Raw genomic sequence first — 20,654 nt, 5'->3', positions numbered from 1 at the left:
AACTCACCGCTGACAAGCGTCTCCATGCCATGACAGACTTGGATGAGGGTGCAGATGGCCTCAGGGTTGATGTAGCTCAGGAGCATGTCCATCAGCTTCTTACCATACTTCTCTATCAGGTTCTCACACTGATCTCTGTAAGATGAGGGCAGAATGCCACACACCTTCCCAAACATATCAATCACAGCCATCTGGGAGGGGAAACCAATACAGGGCATGTGTGTGTTAGTGTGTGCACACGCGCATGCCTTAAATAAATGGAATCACTACAGTAATTGTATTTCTAAGGCATGCCTTACTTTTGGCAGCATATTCTTCAGTATCTTGATGAGATAAACGCAGAAGGTACATTGTGGTGAGAACTGCACCTGGTAGACAGAAAGAAAACAAGATGAAGACAGACACAGTCAGGTTCAGACAGACAAAAACAGTCAGCAGGACACAGAATGGGTCAGAGAGAGAGAGCATTTGTCTTGTTCTTTCTGTCTCACCTTTGTCATTGTCATGGCTGACTTCAGAGTGTCTTGAATGTGATTGGTCAGCAGGTCATGCTGCTGGCCCTCTGACTGGGAGCCACACAGTCCCAATACGGAGCACACCTGAGCTGGTTTCTGTGGGAGAGGAGAGAAGCTTAATTTAGGCTCATTCAGTCAGAATTATTTGAAGAAGTACAAACCAGGATCTTTCTCAACTTCCCACTAACACTTACGGCGAAGCTGGTCAAGAAGGCGAAGGACAGTGGGAGGTTCTTATCCACCTGCTCCCGGCACAGTTTAGGTGCTGCAGGACCTGGCATGTGGTCACACAGTTTCTCCAGCTCGCTCCTGATCTTGGTCTGGAAGAGTGGCAGAGGTTGAGAAAGATCCTGAAATCACTTTGAGATGCATTAAGTATATTTATTGTGTTCTGTAATCATTAACACATATTAAAGAAAGTATCAAAAGCTACAGTAAAATACTTAGTAGTTTCTTTTCATGTTTAGATAGAAAACAGGGTGTCTCTAATTCCACAGCAGTGCCGAACAGAAACGCACACATACTGTACCACTTCTAGTGTAGAAGGAGGGTTTGAGATGGCCGTTATAGGGGTGTTACAGGTGAAAACCATATCAGGGACTGAAAGTCTGTGTTTCCTTCTGGTTTGCTCAAAAGAAACCTCAAGACTCTATCCTCAACCTTACTTCCACAACCAGGAACAAAAACTGAACCAGGTGAATGGACATCATAATGCAAATAGTAGTGATCTGATGGTTATGAGTGGTTATGGGTGTTTTTATGAATTATTAAATGTATGGTTCAGTGGTGTTCTGCTGATATATTCACCTGCATGTCTGGATTGGAGAGAAGGGCTGTAAGGAGTTCAATTATTTGGGCACAGTCCTGGCAGCTGTCCCATTTCTGAGCGGAGGAGAGGAAAAGAGAAGAATGCTAACACAAAGTTGTGGTGGGATACTGAGGAAAAGACCTCCATTTATTTTACTCAGTATATAATTGGACATTTATATTATTCCTGAAAATGTACCACCTGAAAAGCAGTGCTTGATTTTGATTAACTGTTCTTTCTTGTTGCAAAACATTTCCCTGTCTTTTATAAACTGACTGTTTTCTACCTTATTCTTTTACAATAATACAGAAATGAAATTGGAATATACACATATGGAATCATGTAGTAACCAAAAAAGTGTTAAACAATTCTTTATATCTTTATACAAATATTTTAGATTTTAGATTCTTCAAAGGAGCCACCATTTGTTATAATCTCCACCCGGCACAGCCAGAAGAGGACTGGCCATCCCACATATGCTCTCTCTAATTCTCTCTTTCTTTCTCTCTCTCGGAGGACCTGAGCCCTAGGACCATGCCTCAGGAATACCTGACATGATGACTCCTTGCCGTCCCCAGTCCACCTGACTGTGCTGCTGCTCCAGTTTCAACCATTCTGCCTTATTATTATTCGACCATGCTGGTCATCTATGAACATTTGAACATCTTGACCATGTTTTGTTATAATCTCCACCCGGCACAGCCAGAAGAGGACTGGCCACCCCACATAGCCTGGTTCCTCTCTAGGTTTCTTCCTAGGTTTTGGCCTTTCTAGGGAGTTTTTCCTAGCCACTGTGCTTCTACACCTGCATTGCTTGCTGTTTGGGGTTTTAGGCTGGGTTTCTGTACAGCACTTTGAGATATCAGCTGATGTACGAAGGGCTATATAAATAAATTTGATTTGATTTGATTTGATTTGCCTTGATGATAGCTTTGCACATTCTTGGTATTCTCTCAACCAGCTTCACCCGGAATGCGTTTCCAACCGTCTTGAAGGACTTCCCACATATGCTGAGCTGTTGGCTGCTTTTCCTTCACTCTGTTGTCCAACTCATCCTGAACCGTCTCAATTGGGTTAAGGTCGGGTGATTGTTGAGGCCAGGTCATCTGATGCACCACTTCATCACTCTCCTTCTTGGTCAACTAGCCCTTATACAGCCTAGAGGGGTCATTACACAGCCTGGAGGTGTCATTACACAGCCTGGAGGTGTGATGGGTACTTGTCCTCTTGAAAAAACAAATTATAGTCCCACTTAGCGCAAGCCAGATGGGATGGCGTATCGCTGCAGAATGTTGTGGTAGCCATGCTGGTTAAGTGTGCCTTGAATCCTAAATCAATCACTGACAGTGTCACCAGCAAAGCACCCCCACACCATCACACCTACTCTTCCATGCTTCACGGTGGGAACCACACATGTGGAGATCATCCGTTCACCTAGTCTGCGTCTCACAAAGACACAGCGGTTGGAAGCAAAAATCTCAAATTTGGACTCATCATCCATTGATCCTGTTTCTTGGTCCAAGCAAGTCTCTTCTTTTTTGTTGGTGGTGTCCTTTAGTAGTGGTTTCTTTGCAGCAATTTGACCATGAAGGCCTGATTCACGCAGTCACCTCTGAACAGTTGAAGATGTGTCTGTTACTTCAACTCTGTGAAGCATTTATTTGGGCTACAATTTCTGAGACTGGTAACTCTAATGAACTTATCCTCTGCAGCATTAGGTAACTCTGGGTTTTCCTTTCCTGTGGTGGTCCTCATGAGAGCAAGTTTCATCATAGTGCTTGACGGTTTTTGTGACTGCACTTGAAGAAATGTTCAAAGTTTTTTCAATTTTCCGGATTGACTGACCTTCATGTCTTAAAGTAATGATGGACTGTCATTTCTCTTTGCTTATTTGAGCTGTTCTTGCCATAATATGGACTTGGTCTTTTGCCAATTAAGGCTATCTTCTGTATACCACCACTACCTTGTCACAACACAAGTGATTGGCTCAAACGTACTAACAAGGAAAGAAATTGCATAAATGAACTTTTAACAAGTCACGTCTGTTAATTTAAGCGCATTCCAGGTGACTACCTCATGAAGCTGGTTCAGAGAACGCTAAGACTGTCCAAAGCTCTCATCAAGGCAAAGGGTGGCTCCTTTGAATAATCTAAAATATATTTGTTCAACACTTTTTTGGTTACTACATGATTCCATATGTGTTATTTCATAGTTTTGATGTCTTCACTATTATTCTACAATGTAGAAAATAGCACAAATAAAGCAAAAACCTGGAATGAGTAGGCGTGTCCAAACTTTTGACTGGTACTGTATATTTCTTGAATTATATGGGTTAGGGTTATCTGGGTTAGGGTTATCTGGTAATTTTCTCCCAGTAATACACATTTCTGTTTTTTCTCTCCATATTTGTTAGCTTTCTGCTTTGATCCTTGCCAGTTGGTTGTTAGTACAGTAGGCAGCACAATATGTTGCATACACACAATATGTTGCACACACACAATATGTTGCATACACACAATATGTTGCATACACACAATATGATGTATACACACAATATGTTGCATACACTAAGGCTATATGTTGGGGGTTAAATGGGGGGAATCATTGTTCCAAAATAACAATAGTTCTTACGTTCAGCTTGTCCCAGGCGTTTTGTGTTTCCTCCCCAGTGACAACCCTCGCCAGAGCTGTGGAAATATTAAAAGATTGTTAAATTATTGAGCACTCCATTTATGGTTCTAAAAGTCTCATGAACAAGATTACACATTTTAATTACATTTTTAATTTAATTGAAACATTAATTTATATGTCAATAATGTCCATTGAATAAAAAATACTATAACATCACATTCATAGAGTAAACAACCTAAAATGTGTGCAATTGTATAGCGGACTCGTACCTGTGGTCTGGTAAGCAATTAAGACAACGAATACAAGCTTGAAAAATGCCATCATAAGTCAGTCTCTCCCTTAAAGACTCTACTTGAAAAATGAATACCCTCTCAACGTAGAACTGGGGTATAGACAAGGTCCACCTGCCACATAAAGCCCTCCCCAATCAGAGCTTGACAGAAAAGTGTGATAAGCTTTTTGTATTCTCTTTGGTATTGCGGAACTGAGTTGTACAAACGTAATGTTGGTCCCAATTCAATAGAAGCTGTAATTTTAGTAGGTGGATCCTCTAACAAAACTAATTTACAACTAGACATGAATGCTTGAAAGTGCTAGGTTCTAAATGAACCTATTAAATCTCATGGACAACTTAAAACTTAAACCAAGTTTATTCACCCATTGTGTGAATACAGCTGCAAAAGACAAAAATATATTTCCACCAGTGGTAATATATATACCCCGATTTGGGTGGTCTCCTCCTTTTCTCTCAACATTACATCTTTATTGCTTGGCAGGAAGCTAAGTGATATAGGCAATAAACTGTTCCTTCTCCCTTAATATGTACCCCCTTCCTCACTAATCCACAGCTCTCCACCCTTATCAGTGCCTGCCAACATATGATCATCTGCACTCAGTACCTGCTCTCAGTACATTCCAAGTTGAATTGCCTCTACCATATACATTCCTCCTACAAATAACCATTCACTTCTGGTGTAGACCCTCTTAACTCACCACAGGTTAATGAGAAGGGTGAGCTTGAAAGGATGCACATACCTCTGCAATGGTGGGTTGTATTGGAGAGAGAGTCTTAATTCATTTTCCACACACAGTCTGTGCCTGTATTTAGTTTTCATGCTAATGAGGGCCGAGAATCCACTCTCACATAGGTACGTGGTCGGAAAGGGCATCAGTGTCTTAACAGCGAGATTTGCCAAGGCAGGATACTCTGAGCGCAGCCCAATCCAGAAATCTGGCAGTGGATTCAGATTAAATTCAATTTTCACAGAACTGCTTATTGTAATTTCGATGAGGCTCTCTTGTTCAGATATCGGTAAGTGGATTGGAGGCAGGGCATGAAAGGGATAATGAATCCAGTGGTTTGTGTCATCCGTTTCAGGAAAGTACCTGCGTAATTGCTCGCCCAACTCACTCAGGTTCTTCGCTATATCACATTTGACATTGTCTGTAAGCTTGAGTTCATTTGCACACAAAGAAATCATAAAATGATGGAAAGACCTGTGTGTTGTCCTTGTTAATGCAGACAGAGAAGAGCTCCAACTTCTTAATCGTAGCCTCAATTTTGGCCTGCACTTTGATTATAGTTGCGGAGAGTCTCTGTAATACTAGATTCAGATCATTCAGGCCAGAAAAAACATCAGTGTTTTTGAATAAATGGTGCTCGGTGGCTTGTATGCGAAGCAGTAATTGTTTCATAACATCTCCTGCCATGTCACTGATGCGTCGTGAAACAGTGTTGTTTGATGAAGCCATTGTCTGTATAGTTTTTTTGGCCTTTCCCCCCCAGCATTGTCCCAGCCATATCTGCGGGCCAAAGGAATAATTAAGTCCTCCACAATAGTATGGTGCTTGCCTGTTCTAGACACTCGGTAGCTCACCATATAAGACACTTCTAGCCCCTTCTTATTAATGGTATCTGCTGCTTTTATACATGTCTTACTACTTGAAAGTCATCTTAGTTCTCGCTCAAAAAAGTCCTGTGGCTTATTTTTCAAATTGGCATGTTTTGTTTCTAAATGTCTGCGCAAGAGTGAAGTTTTCATTGAGTTGTGAGATAGTACTTTTGCACATATATCACACTGTGGCTGAGGAAAAGCACTACTCTCAATATAAGTGAACCCCAAATCAATGTAGTTCTCATCATATTTGCGCCTCTTCGATGGTCCAACATCCCTGTCTGTTGTTCAGTGCTTTCCCGGCTAAGGTGCAGTAGCTCTTCGGCTGCATCAGATTCACAACCGTCAGTGTCCATGTCAGCTGTGCTAACAACAAATGTAGAATTACTGATGCTAGCATTGAATGTGCTCGTGGAAGCAGAATAACTTGGGTTGTCGACAGGTGCAGGTGTAGTACTGCTGGTAGTAGCAGTACTACCAGTAGAGCTGGTACGTGTCTCTATGAACGCAGGCCTTACTTTTTTGAACCGTTTGTCAATCTTTGAGCAAAAGGAATTGGTGGAATTCCCACAAGAGAGTAACGGTTAATGTGATTCGATGTTAATTATTTGACTAGGCTACCTGTATTTGACATTGTGTTGTTATTTCGATGAACACTAAATTGTTTCATTTTATTTTTGGCAGTGAAACGAGGCTACTTAGGAGAGAAGAAAACCTCACCCAAATGTACAGCCACGTTGGAAAATATACACTACCGTTCAAAAGTTTGGGGTCACTTAGAAATGTCCTTGTTCTCCATGAAAACATACATGAAATGAGTTGCAAAATGAATAGGAAATATAGTCAAGACGTTGACAAGGTTATAAATAATAATTGTGTCCTTTCCTCAAAGAATCCTCCATTTGCAGCAATTACAGCCTTGCAGGGCTTTGCCATTCTACTTGTCAATTTGTTGAGGTAATCTGAAGAGATTTCACCCCATGCTTCCTGAAACACCTACCATAAATTGGATTGGCTTGATGGGCACTTCTTACATACCATGCGGTCAAGCTGCTCCCACAACAGCTTTTCATGCTTTTCAATAGGATGATGCTTATTTATAAAACCCTCTTAGGCCTCACTCCCCCTTATCTGAGATATCTACTGCAGCCCTCATCCTCCACATACAACACCCGTTCTGCCAGTCACATTCTGTTAAAGGTCCCAAAAGCACACACATCCCTGGGTCGCTTGTCTTTTCAGTTTGCTGCAGCTAACGACTGGAACGAGCTGCAACAAACACTCAAACTGGACAGTTTTATCTCAATCTCTTCATTCAAAGACTCAATCATGGACACTCTTACTGACATTTGTCTGCTTTGCATGATGTATTGTTGTCTCTACCTTCTTGCCCTTTGTGCTGTTGTCTGTGTCCAATAATGTTTGTACCATGTTTTGTGCTGCTACCATGTTGTGTTGCTACCATGCTGTGTTGTCATGTGTTGCTGCCTTTCTATGTTGTTGTCTTAGGTCTCTCTTTATGTAGTGTTGTGATGTGTGTTTTGTCCTATATTTATATATTTTTTTATTTTGTATTTTTAATCCTAGCTAGCCTTCCTTCTTCAAGATCCCTTTTACAGAGCACAAACCTCCCACTTTACCACCACCAAAGCACCCCAGACCACCACATTGCCTCCACCATGCTTGACAGATGGCGTCAAGCACTCTTCCAGCATCTTTACATTTTTTCTGCTTCACACGAATGTTCTTCCTTGTGATCCGAACACCTAAAACCTATATTCTTCTGTCCATAACACTTTTATCCAATCTTCCTGTCACGCCCTGACCTTAGTTTGCTTTGTTTTCTTTATTATTTTGGTTAGGTCAGGGTGTGACAAGGGTGATATATGTGTTTTTGTATTGTCTAGGGGTTTTTGTAAGTCTATGGGTTTTCACTAGTCTAGGTATTTATATATCTATGGTTGCCTAAATTGGTTCTCAATTAGAGGAAGCTGTTTATTGTTGTCTCTTGGGAACCATATTTAGGCAGCCATATTCCGTGGGTTATTTCGTGGGTTATTGTCTATGTCTAGTTGCCTGTGTCTGCACATTTGTATGATAGCGTCATGTTCGTTTTGTTATTTTGTATAGTTTGTTTAGTGTTCGTCTTCATTAATAAATAGAAGATGTATTCATATCACGCTGCAACTTGGTCTCCTCCATTCAACGAACGTGACACTTCCTCTGTCCAGTGTCTGTGTTCTTTTTCCCATCTTAATCTTTCATTTTTATTGGCCAGTCTGAGGTATGGCTTTTTCTTTGCAATTCTGCCTAGAAGGCCAACATCCCGGAGTCTCCTCTTCACTGTTGACGTTGAGACTGGGGTTTTGCAGGTACTATTCAATGAAGTTGCCAGTTGAAAACATGTGAGGCGTCTGTTTCTCAAACTAGGCACTGTAATGTACTTGTCCTCTTGCTCAGTTGTGCACCGGGGCCTCCCACTCCTCTCTCTATTCTCGTTGGAGACAGTTTGCGTTGTTCTGTGAAGGGAGTAGTACACAGCGTTGTAAGAGATCTTCAGTTTCTCAGCAATTTCTAGCATGGAATAGTCTTCACTTCTCAGAACAAGAATAGACTGAGTTTCAGAAGAAAGGGCTTTGTTTCTGGCCATTTTTAGCCTGTAATCAAACCCACAAATGCTGATGCTCCAGATACTCAACTAGTCTAAAGAAGGTCTAAAGAAGGCCAGTTTTATTCCTTCTTTAATCAGAACAACAGTTTTCAGCTGTGCTAACATAATTGCAAAAGGGTTTTCTAATGATCAATTAGCCTTTTAAAAAGAAACTTGGATTAGCTAACACAACGTGCCATTGGAGTGATGGTTGCTGATAATGGGCCTCTGTACGCCAATGTAGATATTCCATAACAAATCAGCCATTTCCAGCTACAATAGTCATTTACAACATTAACAATGTCTACACTGTATTTCTGATCAATTTAATGTAATTTTATTTTAATTAGCTTTTCTTTCAAAAACAAGGACATTTCTAAGTGACCACAACTTTTTGAATGGTAGTGTAAATGGACAGTCCAAAAATGTGAATCACATTTTTATTTGGCGTACCGACGACGTCATTGCACCCCAGTTTGGGAATACCTGCCCTGGGCTATAGCACTCAATATTTCAATAGGATACCTGATAATTAACACTTTTCCAAGTTTAGGAGTCAGAACCCAGAATCCATCAAAAGGGATTAGGGTCAAGGTTAGATTTAGGTAAGGTGAATACGATTTTGGAAGTTTGTAAATTTTGTAAATGTTTCATTTTGTTGACTCATTTGTTGGGAATAACTGAATCCTTTGAGAATTGGAGATGACCCTTGAAGTGCATAAAATCAAGGTAAATAAATGTTGTCTTGTTTGAACTTTGATCCTCTCTAGTTGCCATGACGAATGCAAATAAAATAACCTTCAGATTTTTTTATAAGAAGTTTTACAACAGATGCATAGGAGCATCATTGACGAATGCTGGTGGTAGGTTCAATTAGGGTCAATTTAGCCTCTTCAACAGCACCTCAGTGCCATATGATGTTATTGCCACAGCTTGGATGTTGTGTTAGGTTGAGGTTGGCTGCAGAGGGCTGAAGTGACGCTCTCTGCTGGTCTGATGAAAGGTATGTGCCCAGTGGTGATCACTACTAGTAGTGCACCAGGAAAACTACTTGTTCCTAAGTAATGCTTTGTACTGCAATAAAGCCATAATCAGTTCCAGAAAGGTCATAAACCATTGATGTGACATCATGTCAAGTAACAATGCCAACATGGCAGGATATTCTGTTTTCTTTCTCTGAATTCATATTGAGTTAAAGGCAAAGTGAGTATGAACTTCAAAGGATATAAGATATTACAATGAATGGACATGTCTCACTTGATGCCTGATGTTCTTTGAAGTGTATTGATTTGTAGTATTTCCTATTAGGGAGAATTTCTCATGGACCTTTGATGTGAGACCAAATCATGAATTCAAAATAGACCTAACCCACCACTATGCAAAAGGGTTGTTTACACACCTTATGTAGTTTGAGTTGCATGGAGCATAAAAACTCAAGGAGCTCCTACACTGACATTCTTGTATGATCCACAATGTTTTGCTCAAAATAAAGAGGAATTGTTTTCGACTGGCCCTGAACAAAGACATTCCTTTCGGTCGTCACTGAATGCCCAGTCTGGCCATAACTTTATTTCACAGTAATAAACCATGCATATCAGTTCCTGGAGGCAGTGATTGTATCAGCTTTACAGCAAGTTGCCAATTAAGTTATCGTCTATATATGCGGTACAACTAAAATCACAGCAGCGATGGTGGTTGGACCTCAGTATCTCGCTCTATTAGTTTTCAGACGTACACTACCGTTCAAAGGTTTGTGGTCACTTAGAAATGTCCTTGTTTTTGAAAGAAAAGCTATTTTTTGTCCATTAAAATAACGGAAAATTGATCAGAAAGACAGTGTTGACATTGTTAATGTTGTAAATTACTATTGTAGCTGGAAACGGCAGATATTTTAATGGAATATCTACGTAGGCGTACAGAGGCCCATTATCAGCAGCCATCACTCCTGTGTTCCAATGGCACGTTGTGTTAAGAAATGTTTGCAAAAAATAAATGACATACCTTATTTACATAAGTATTCAGACCAATTGCTATGAGACTTAAAATTGAGCTCAGTTGCCTCCTGTTTCCATTGATCATCTTTCAGATGTTTCTTCAACTTGATTGGAGTCCACCTGTGGTAAATTCAATTGATTGGACATGGAAAGTCACACACCTGTCTACATAAGGTCCCACAGTTGACAGTGCATATCAGAGCAAAAACCAAGTCTTGAGGTGGAAGGAATTGTCCATAGCGCTCCGAGACAGGACAGTGTCAAGGCACAGATCTGGGGAAGGGTACCAAAAAATGTCTGCAACATTGAAGGTCCCCAAGAACACAGTGGCCTCCATCATTCTTAAATGGAAGAGGCTTGGAACGACCAAGACTCTTCCTAGAGTTGGCACGCCGGCCAAACTAGGCAATCGGGGGAGAAGGGCCTTGGTCAGGGAGGTGACCAAGAACCAGATGGTCACTCTGGCAGAGCTCTAGAGTTCCTCTGTTGAGATGGGAGAACCTTCCAGAAGGACAACCATCTCTGCAGCACTCCACCAATCAGGCCTTAATGGCAGAATGGCCAGACCGACGCCACTCCTCTGTAAAAGGCATATGACAGCCTGCTTGGAATTTGCCAAAAGGCACCTAAAAACTCTCAGACCATGAGAAACAAGATTCTCTGGTCTGATGAAACCAAGATTCAACTCTTTGGCCTGAATGCCAAGTGTCACATCTGGAGGAAACCTGGCACCATCCCTACAGTGAAGCTCGGTGGTGGCAGCATCATGCTGTGGGGATGTTTTTCAGCTGCAGGGACTAGAAGTCTAGTCAGGATCAAGGCAAAGATGAACGGTGCAAAGTACAGAGAGATCCTTGATGAAAACCTGCTCCAAAGTGCTCAGGACCTCAGACTGGGGTGAAGGTTCACCTTCCAACAGGACAACAACCTTAAGCACACAGCCAAGACAATGCAGGAGTGGCTTCGGGACAAGTCTCCGAATGTCATTGAGTGGCCCAGCCAGAGCCCAGACTTGAACACGATCAAACAGCTCTGGAGAGACCTGAAAATAGCTGTGCAGCAACGGTCCCCATACAACCTGACAGAGCTTGAGAGGATCTGCAGAGACTAATGGTAGAAACTCCCCAAATACAGGTGTGCCAAGCTTGTAGCATCATACCCGAGAAGACTCGAGGCTGTAATCGCTGCCAAAGGTGCTTCAACAAACTGAATAAATGGTCTGAATACTTTGTAAATGTGATATTGCAGTTTTTTTTATAAATTAGCAAACATTTCTAAAAACCTGTTTTTGCTTGGTCATTATAGGGTGTGTGTAGATTGATGAGAAAACCACTTGAATCAATTAAAGAATAAGGCTGTAATGTAACAAAACGTGGAAAGAGTCAAGGGGTCTGAATACTTTCCGAATGCACTGTATATAATTTGGGACTAAGGGTGATGCGATTTAAAAAATATATTTTTTTGACAAAAAAGTATCCCTTGCTACAGAAGCTATGCTGGTCTGCTAGTACAGAACTAGTAAAGGCCCAGTGCACTACTTAATTTTTTTATTTTTATTAATAAAATATATATATATATAATTTTGTAATTCACATTTTGATAGGTATACAAAATCGAGCACACGGCCATGTAATCTCCATAGACAAACATTGACAGTAGAATGGCCTTACTGAAGAGCTCAGTGACTTTCAATGTGGCACTGTCATAGGATGCCACCTTTCCAACAAGTCAGTTAGTCAAACTTTTGCCTGGCTGAAGCTGCCTCGGTCAACTGTAAGTGCTGTTATTGTGAAGTAGAAATGCATACCGTGTAAAAATCTGGGTTTGGCAGATGCCAGGAGAACGCTACATGCCCGAATGCATATTGCCAACTGTAAAGTTTGGTGGAGGAGCCATAATGGTTTGAGGCTGTTTTTCATTGTTCGGGCTAAGGCCCTTAGTTCCAGTGAACAGAAATCTTAACACTACAGCATACAATGAATGACATTCTAGACGATTCTGGGCTTCCAACATTGTGGCAACCGTTTGGGGAAGGCCCTTTCCTGTTTAGGCATGACAATGCCCCCGTGCACAAAGCGAGTTCCATACAGAAATGGTTTGTCGAGATCGGTGTGGAAGAACTTGACTTGCCCGCACAGAGCCCTGACATCAACCCCATCGAACACCTTTGGGATGAATTGGAACGCAGACTACGAGTCAAGCCTGATCGCCCAACATCCATGCCCAACCTCACTAATGCCCTTGTGGCTGAATGGAAGCAAGTCCCCGCAGCAATGTTCCAACATGTAGTGGAAAGCCTTCCAAGAAGAGTAGAGGCTATTATAGCAGCAAAGGGAGGACCAACTCCATATTAATACCAGAACAATGTCATAAATCAATAGAATGAATGCTACAATCCAGTTGACACTTGTAAAGTTTTCTCTGTCATCTCTGCTTCTTTCACGGAGCAAAGGCCTGGTGACAAAATGCAATAACTAAAAGCAAAACAGGAATGATTTTCTGTGCAAAGTTTTGACCGGTTGTAAGGAAATAGAAAGCTGTAAAAATGATGCAACATGTTTCTGATAAGATTTACGTTCGGCTTGGATGCATAGGCTAGTTTGTGTGGTTGAAATAGTCTACTATCAGCTTTTATAATGTTGATAAAGGTAGCACCTCTGCAGATGGTATCTAACTGTGTATTTGCATTCTTCGCAAGATGCTGAAAGAAATCAATCATCTTTCTCCACTCCTGTTCCCAATTCCAAATTTTGCCTGCATTTGGTGTATCATTTTATGCAAGAAATGTATAATTCTGCAGGAGTTAATATTAAGGCAATGTGAGAGGTTATAGACCTACAGTCAGTGTCCAAATTTCAGTTTTCATTTAACCCATCTGAACAGTTCCCCTTCATACAGTTCCCTTGATGTGCCATAGGCCTATTTGAAGTCCTCCTTTTGTGACTGTATAATTTGTATACCCCTCACAACCATCACATATAACATATAACACTGCTATCATCTCTTTTACCACTTCACCAAATCACTTTCATGGCATTCTCTCCCTTTATTTTTAACTCTCCATTCCACAGCTTTTCTATTATTGAATTAAATTCTGACATTGTCCCCTCTTGATCAACTTGAACTTTTTCCCATTCCATAAAGCGTTTGGCGATTTGCATGTAGGATCTTTGGTGCACATAGCCTACATTTAAGGCATGCTTCAGTTCGGTTGGCGGCTAGCCGAAGTCAGCTATGCAAACCCAAGGAGTGTGCTAGCATACTCCCGAGAGAGAAAAAAGCGGCAATAGTATTGTTTTTCTATTTTGAGATGACGTCATAATTAATCTAACCTACTCAAGAAATCTGTCATTCATTTTGACGTTTTTGCAGAGATCTTAGTCGCGCAATTTTACATCTAACTAAGATGTTATGTGCAGTATTTCTCAATTAAAAATGTGCATGAAAATGAGTCATCTCTCGTTGAATGACAATAAAGACTTTACTGAAGAATCCTACTGTTCACCAATCAGCAAAGAAATGGTCTTAGACTTCAGCTACCGACTTTGGGTTGGTCCAATAAAAAATGGTGTGTGCCTGAAGTCCTAAACGAACAATAATGTCACAACATGTCATCATAATATATGTGCAATCTCTTCTGAACTGTTTCGACTGGAAAGCATTCAACGCCTTTAGGCCCTAATAATGCGTAGGATTACGTACTAATGCCAGTTAGCCTAAAATAACGAAAGAAAAACCTCAATGTAGCCTATAAATTGCCTAAAAATGATACATTTATGGATTTTTTAAAGGTATTGTTTTCTCTTTATTCAACCCAGCTGCTACCCACCCGCCCTTCATCCACATAATATTTCACGACTCTAAACCTGACACTGCGGGTTATGAGTTAACCCTTGCATCACTAGCTAACCGATCGCTGCAGCTGTACATAGTCTATTGGTAAATAGCCCACCCATTTTCACCTACCTCATCCCCATACTGTTTTTATTTATTTATTTTTCTGCTCTTTTGCACACCAATATCTCTACCTTTACATAACCATCTGATCATTTATCACTCCAGTGTTAATCTGCATAATTGTAATTATTTGCCTACCTTCTCATGCCTTTTGCACACAATGTATATATAGACTCCCCTTTTTTCTACTGTGTTATTGACTTGTTAATTGTTTACTCCATGTGTAACTCTGTGTTGTCTGTTCACACTGCTATGCCTTATCTTGGCCAGGTCGCAGTTGCAAATGAGAACTTGTTCTCAACTAGCCTACCTGGTTAAATAAAGGTGAAATAAAAAAAATAAAAAAATAAAAAAATAAAACTAAGATAGCTACATTATTTTCATGGTGTGTTGACCTCTTCTACTCTATACTGATAGAATCTTGGGTTGAAAAAAGACATGGCATACTACATATCATAAATTATTCTTCATGTGTGATGGTGCAAAGTATTCTCTACCCCTAAAACTCAACTCTGGACCTTGAAGCCGGTTCCACTGCTTGTTTTCATTGTTCCCCTCTAATCAGGGACTGATTTAGACCTGGCACAATAGGTGGGTGCAATTAATTATCAGATAGAACAGAAAACCAGCACGCTCTGGACCTCGTAGAGTAAGAGTTGAATACCCCTGTGAGTCTAGGCTATGTAACTTTACCGAATGAAGAAACTACTAAGTCTTGGCACCTTCCATATGATAACATCAGTAAGTGTCACTCTCTGAAATCGGGATGAAAATGTTTCAATTTCTTAACCAGGTCCAAAGCATTGGTGTGGCTGTTTTATTTCAAATTACATTAGTCATGCTAATTACCTTAGTCATGTTAATTACCTTTGTCATGTAAATTATCGTCATAATTGAATTGCCTTTGGCATGTTAATTACCTTATCATGTTAATCACCTTGGTCATGTTCATTTCCTTAGTCATGTTAATTACCTTAGTCATGTTAATGACCTTAGTCGTGTTAATGACCTTAGTCGTGTTAATGACCTTAGTCGTGTTCATTACCTTAGTCGTGTTCATTACCTTAGTCGTGTTCATTACCTTAGTCATGTTCATTACCTTAGTCATGTTAAGAGTTAATGGTCTTACTTCCCTATGTAGGCCGCTTCTCAAGTAAAAGTTTCTGTGTGGAAACAACATTAAGCAAAAGCATGATGACAACAGACTAAAGCCATACATAGATGTAGGATCTTAATTTGAGCCAGTTTGCTACAGCAAGACAATAGTCCTGCAGGGAATCAAATACCATGATCAAATGGGCACTAAAGTAAAATTGCAAAAAATGTGGCAAAGAAATAAACTTCATGTCCTGAATACAAAGTGTTATGTTTGGGGCAAATCCAACACAACACATCACTGAGTACCACTCTTCATATTTTCAAGCATGGTGGTGGTTGCATGATATTGTGGCTATGCTTGTCACCAAGACGACATTGAACGTTGCTGAGTGGCCTAGTTACAGTTTTGACTTAAATCTGCTTGAAAATCTATGGCAAGACTTAAAATGGCTGTCCAGCTATGATCAACAATCAACTTGACAAAGCTTGCAGAATTTTTAAATGAATAATGGGCAAATATCATACAATCTAGGTGTGCAAAGCTCTTAAAACTGAAGTCCTAGAAATCAGGCCACTAATAAGCTGAAGGAGATGCGGTGATAAGTATTTGGCGTGACCTTGACCGGGGGGGGGTCCTCTGAATGGGAGACTAAGATATCCGACTAGAACTAACGAGAAGGGATGGCTAGAATCAGCTGACTGAATCTGGCCGTTTTAACAAACACCATTGTAAATACAACCTATATTTATGTTTATTTATTTCCTTTTCATACTTTAACTATTTGCACATCTTTACAACTCTGTATATAAACATAATATGACATTTGAAATGTCTTTATCATTTGGAACTTTTATGAGTGCAATGTTTACTGTACATTTTTTATTATTTCACTTATGTTTATTATCTATTTCAATGGAAACATATGTTTCCCATGCCAATAAAGCCCCTTAATTGAAATTGAATGAGAGAGAGAGAGAAAAGGAGAGCGAAAGAGAGAGAGCGAGAAAGAAAAGAAGTAAGGAAATAAGGAAGGAAGGAAGGAGAGCGAGGAAGAAAGAAAGGAAGAAAGAAAGATAGGAGAGCAAGAAAGAAAGGAAGAAAGATAGAAGGAGAGCGAGCAATAAATAACGATAGAAGGAGAGTGAGAAAGAAAGAAATAATAAAGAGAACGAGAGAGCAAATCAAGAGAAATAGAGAGAGTGGTTGTTCCAGCATGTGTTTGTCAGAGTATGCATGCACGTGTTTCTCATGTCCCTTGCTTGTTGATCCCCAGGCTGTGGTATGAAAACCCAGGTGTCTTTACCTCAGCACAGAGGGCTGCCCTGAGTCGTGTCTCTTTGGCTCGGATCATCTGGGACAACACTGGCATTACAGTTGTGTCCAATGACCCATTCAGCCAACCCGAAGACAAGAACAAGCCCATTAACTGCAACAGTATCCCGCAATTAAACCTCCGAGCCTGGAGAGAGAGACAGCAGAACCAGAACCAGGAGGAGGATCAGGAGCAACAGCAACAAACACAACAACAACAGCATCAGCACTAGTCGAACCAGGACAACAAGGTAATTGGTTCAACATCAGTTAATAACTCAATACTTCTGCACCAAGGTGACATTTAATCCATCAATAACCCATCCACCCCTCTCTCCAAACATCACCCTATTTTTCTGTATTCCTTTCTAGATCCCCTGATGTGAGGCCCCCCGGACCCCAAGGACCCAGCAGCTCTCTGTCTTCTCTGTCCAGCTGGCCGACAACTTCCTCACACTTAACAACGTTACAGTAGTCTGCCAGGTTGTTTACAACACAGGGGGCGTTATTAACAGGGGCGTTATTAACCACCTGCACAATACCTGGTATCTACCACTTTCCCTTCTTCTGCACAGTGGTTCATAGAGCGGACCTGTGGCGTAACAATCAGTTGTGTCAATGCCCTTCCGTCAACCAGCTGATTCTCAGGAAATCTGATGCACAAGGTCAATTAACTACAGTAGTAAGGCTTCTTGTCATTTTGAACAGGATTTTAAAAAGATTTCTTTGCATTCTGCAAACTGATCATTTGGTGTTTTAGGTGTTGTTGATTTATTCTATGACAAAAAAAAGTCAAGGAGTGCTGTAAGAATTGTCATGTATTTGAGTTGTGTGAAAGAATGCAAACAGAAGAAAAAATAGCAAAAAGTTTTAACTTTATAAAGTAAATGTATTAGTAAACAGAAACTGCTGAATTCCTCAAATATAATTTGTAATATTATCAACGACTGTAACTGTATTAGGTTCTATTCCTAGCCTATGTTCAAGTCAGTTATGACCAGACTTTTTAAATTAAAGATTCTGCACACTTTTTGTACTGCACACACTTTTGTACTGATTAAATTGTGTACTGCATCTGTATCCAAATATGTTTTTTTTTATGGTTTATTTTTCTAATATTTTATTTGAATGAAATACTGTATTTGTGTGTTTTATTGCATAAATATACACTGCATCAGAAAATTAACATAAAAATGATGTAACTAATTGTGGTACACTGGTCAGCTGTTCACACGCACCTGCCTGCAATTGCTAATAACCAATGATTTGTATATACACTATGACTGATAGGGGTTTTGAAGACACCGCACCTCCATCTTGGCACTCCCCAACCATTAAAAAACATATTTTGGAAGATATAGAAATGCATTTATTACTGTCTACATTTGTTTTTGACAAATGTTATCTATTACAGACACTTGTAAATTATATTATGTGAGCTAAACATAAAAACAAATAAGAACTATGTTTAAAACATTTTCCTTAAAGTATTATTTTTAAAGTTCTAATGTTAATCTCCCATCTACACCAAAATCATACTTAAATACATGTTATTTTGTTTATGAAAACTGTCATTCAAATATTGCAGAGGACTACTTCTTCTGGGGAGTGTCAATCATAGCCGTGGGAAGTACAGTGCCTTCGGAAAGTATTCAGACCTCTTGACTTTTTCCACATTTTGTTACGTTACAGCCTTGCTCTAAAATTGATTAAAATTGATTAAAAACATTTTTTCAACAGAAATCTAGACATAATGACGAAGCGAAAACAGGTTTTAATAAATGTTTGCAAAAAAAATAAAAAATGACATACCTTATTTGCATAAGTATTCAGACCAATTGCTATGAGACTTAAAATTGAGCTCAGTTCCCTCCTGTTTCCATTGATCATCCTTCAGATGTTTCTACAACTTGATTGGAGTCCACCTGTGGTAAATTCAATTGATTGGACATGATTTGGAAAGGCACACACCTGTCTACATAAGGTCCTACAGTTGAAAGTGCATATCAGAGCAAAAACAAAGCCATGAGGTGGAAGGAATTGTCCATAGAGCTCCGAGACAGGACAGTGTCAAGGCACAGATCTGGGGAAGGGTACCAAAAACTGTCTGCAGCATTGAAGGTCCCCAAGAACACAGTGGCCTCCATCATTCTTAAATGGAAGAGGCTTGGAACCACCAAGACTGAATGCCAAGTGTCACATCTGGAGGAAACCTGGCACCATCCCTACAGTGAAGCTCGGTGGTGGCAGCATCATGCTGTGGGGATGTTTTTCAGCGGCAGGGACTAGGAGTCTAGTCAGGATCAAGGCAAAGATGAACGGTGCAAAGTACAGAGAGATCCTTGATGAAAACCTGCTCCAAAGTGCTCAGGACCTCAGACTGGGGTGAAGGTTCACCTTCCAACAGGACAACAACCTTAAGCACACAGCCAAGACAATGCAGGAGTGGCTTCGGGACAAGTCTCCGAATGTCATTGAGTGGCCCAGCCAGAGCCCAGACTTGAACACGATCAAACAGCTCTGGAGAGACCTGAAAATAGCTGTGCAGCAACGGTCCCCATACAACCTGACAGAGCTTGAGAGGATCTGCAGAGACTAATGGTAGAAACTCCCCAAATACAGGTGTGCCAAGCTTGTAGCATCATACCTGAAAAGACTCGAGGCTGTAATCACTGCCAAAGGTGCTTCAACAAACTGAATAAATGGTCTGAATACTTTGTAAATGTGATATTGCATTTTTTTTAATATAAATTAGCAAACATTTCTAAAAACCTGTTTTTGCTTGGTCATTATAGGGTGTGTGTAGATTGATGAGAAAACCAATTGAATCAATTAAAGAATAAGGCTGTAATGTAACAAAACGTGGAAAGAGTCAAGGGGTCTGAATACTTTCCGAATGCACTGTATATAATTTGGAACTGAGGGTGCTGCGATTTAAAAAAAAATATTCTCACCGGGTGAGGAGGGGTGCTGACAAAAAAGTCTCCCTTGCTACAGAAGCTATGCTGGTCTGCTAGTACAGACTAGTAAAGGCCCAGTGCACTACTTTAATTTTTTTTTTAAATAATTAATAAAATATATATAATTTTGTAATTCACATTTTTTAGGGGGTGCTGGAGCACCCTCATCACCCCTACTTCCCGCGGCTATGGTGCCAATATGACCAATCGGTACCTTCAAAGCCTCTCACTGGCCAATACATAGCATCAACAATCCAGGGTTTATATACACTATATATACAAAAGTACATGGACACCTCATCAAATTAGCAGATTCAGCTACTTGAACCACACCCGTTGATGACAGGTATACAAAATCGAGCACACGGCCATGTAATCTCCATAGACAAACATTGACAGTAGAATGGCCTTACTGAAGAGCTCAGTGACTTTCAATGTGGCACTGTCATAGGATGCCACCTTTCCAACAAGTCAGTTAATCAAACTTTTGCCTGGCTGAAGCTGCCTCGGTCAACTGTAAGTGCTGTTATTGTGAAGTGGAAATGCATACCGTGTAAAAATCTGGGTTTGGCAGATGCCAGGAGAACGCTACATGCCCGAATGCATAGTGCCAACTGTAAAGTTTGGTGGAGGAGCCATAATCGTCTGGGGCTGTTTTTCATTGTTCGGGCTAAGGCCCTTAGTTCCAGTGAACATAAATCTTAACACTACAGCATACAATGACATTCTAGACGATTCTGGTCTTGCAACATTGTGGCAACAGTTTGGGGAAGGCCCTTTCCTGTTTAGGCATGACAATGCCCCCGTGCACAAAGCGAGGTCCATACAGAAATG

Source organism: Oncorhynchus clarkii, chromosome 5 (genome assembly GCF_045791955.1).
Source record: "Oncorhynchus clarkii lewisi isolate Uvic-CL-2024 chromosome 5, UVic_Ocla_1.0, whole genome shotgun sequence".
In the NCBI taxonomy this organism is placed as follows: Eukaryota; Metazoa; Chordata; class Actinopteri; order Salmoniformes; family Salmonidae; genus Oncorhynchus; species Oncorhynchus clarkii.
Note: the sequence above shows the minus strand (reverse complement) of the source record.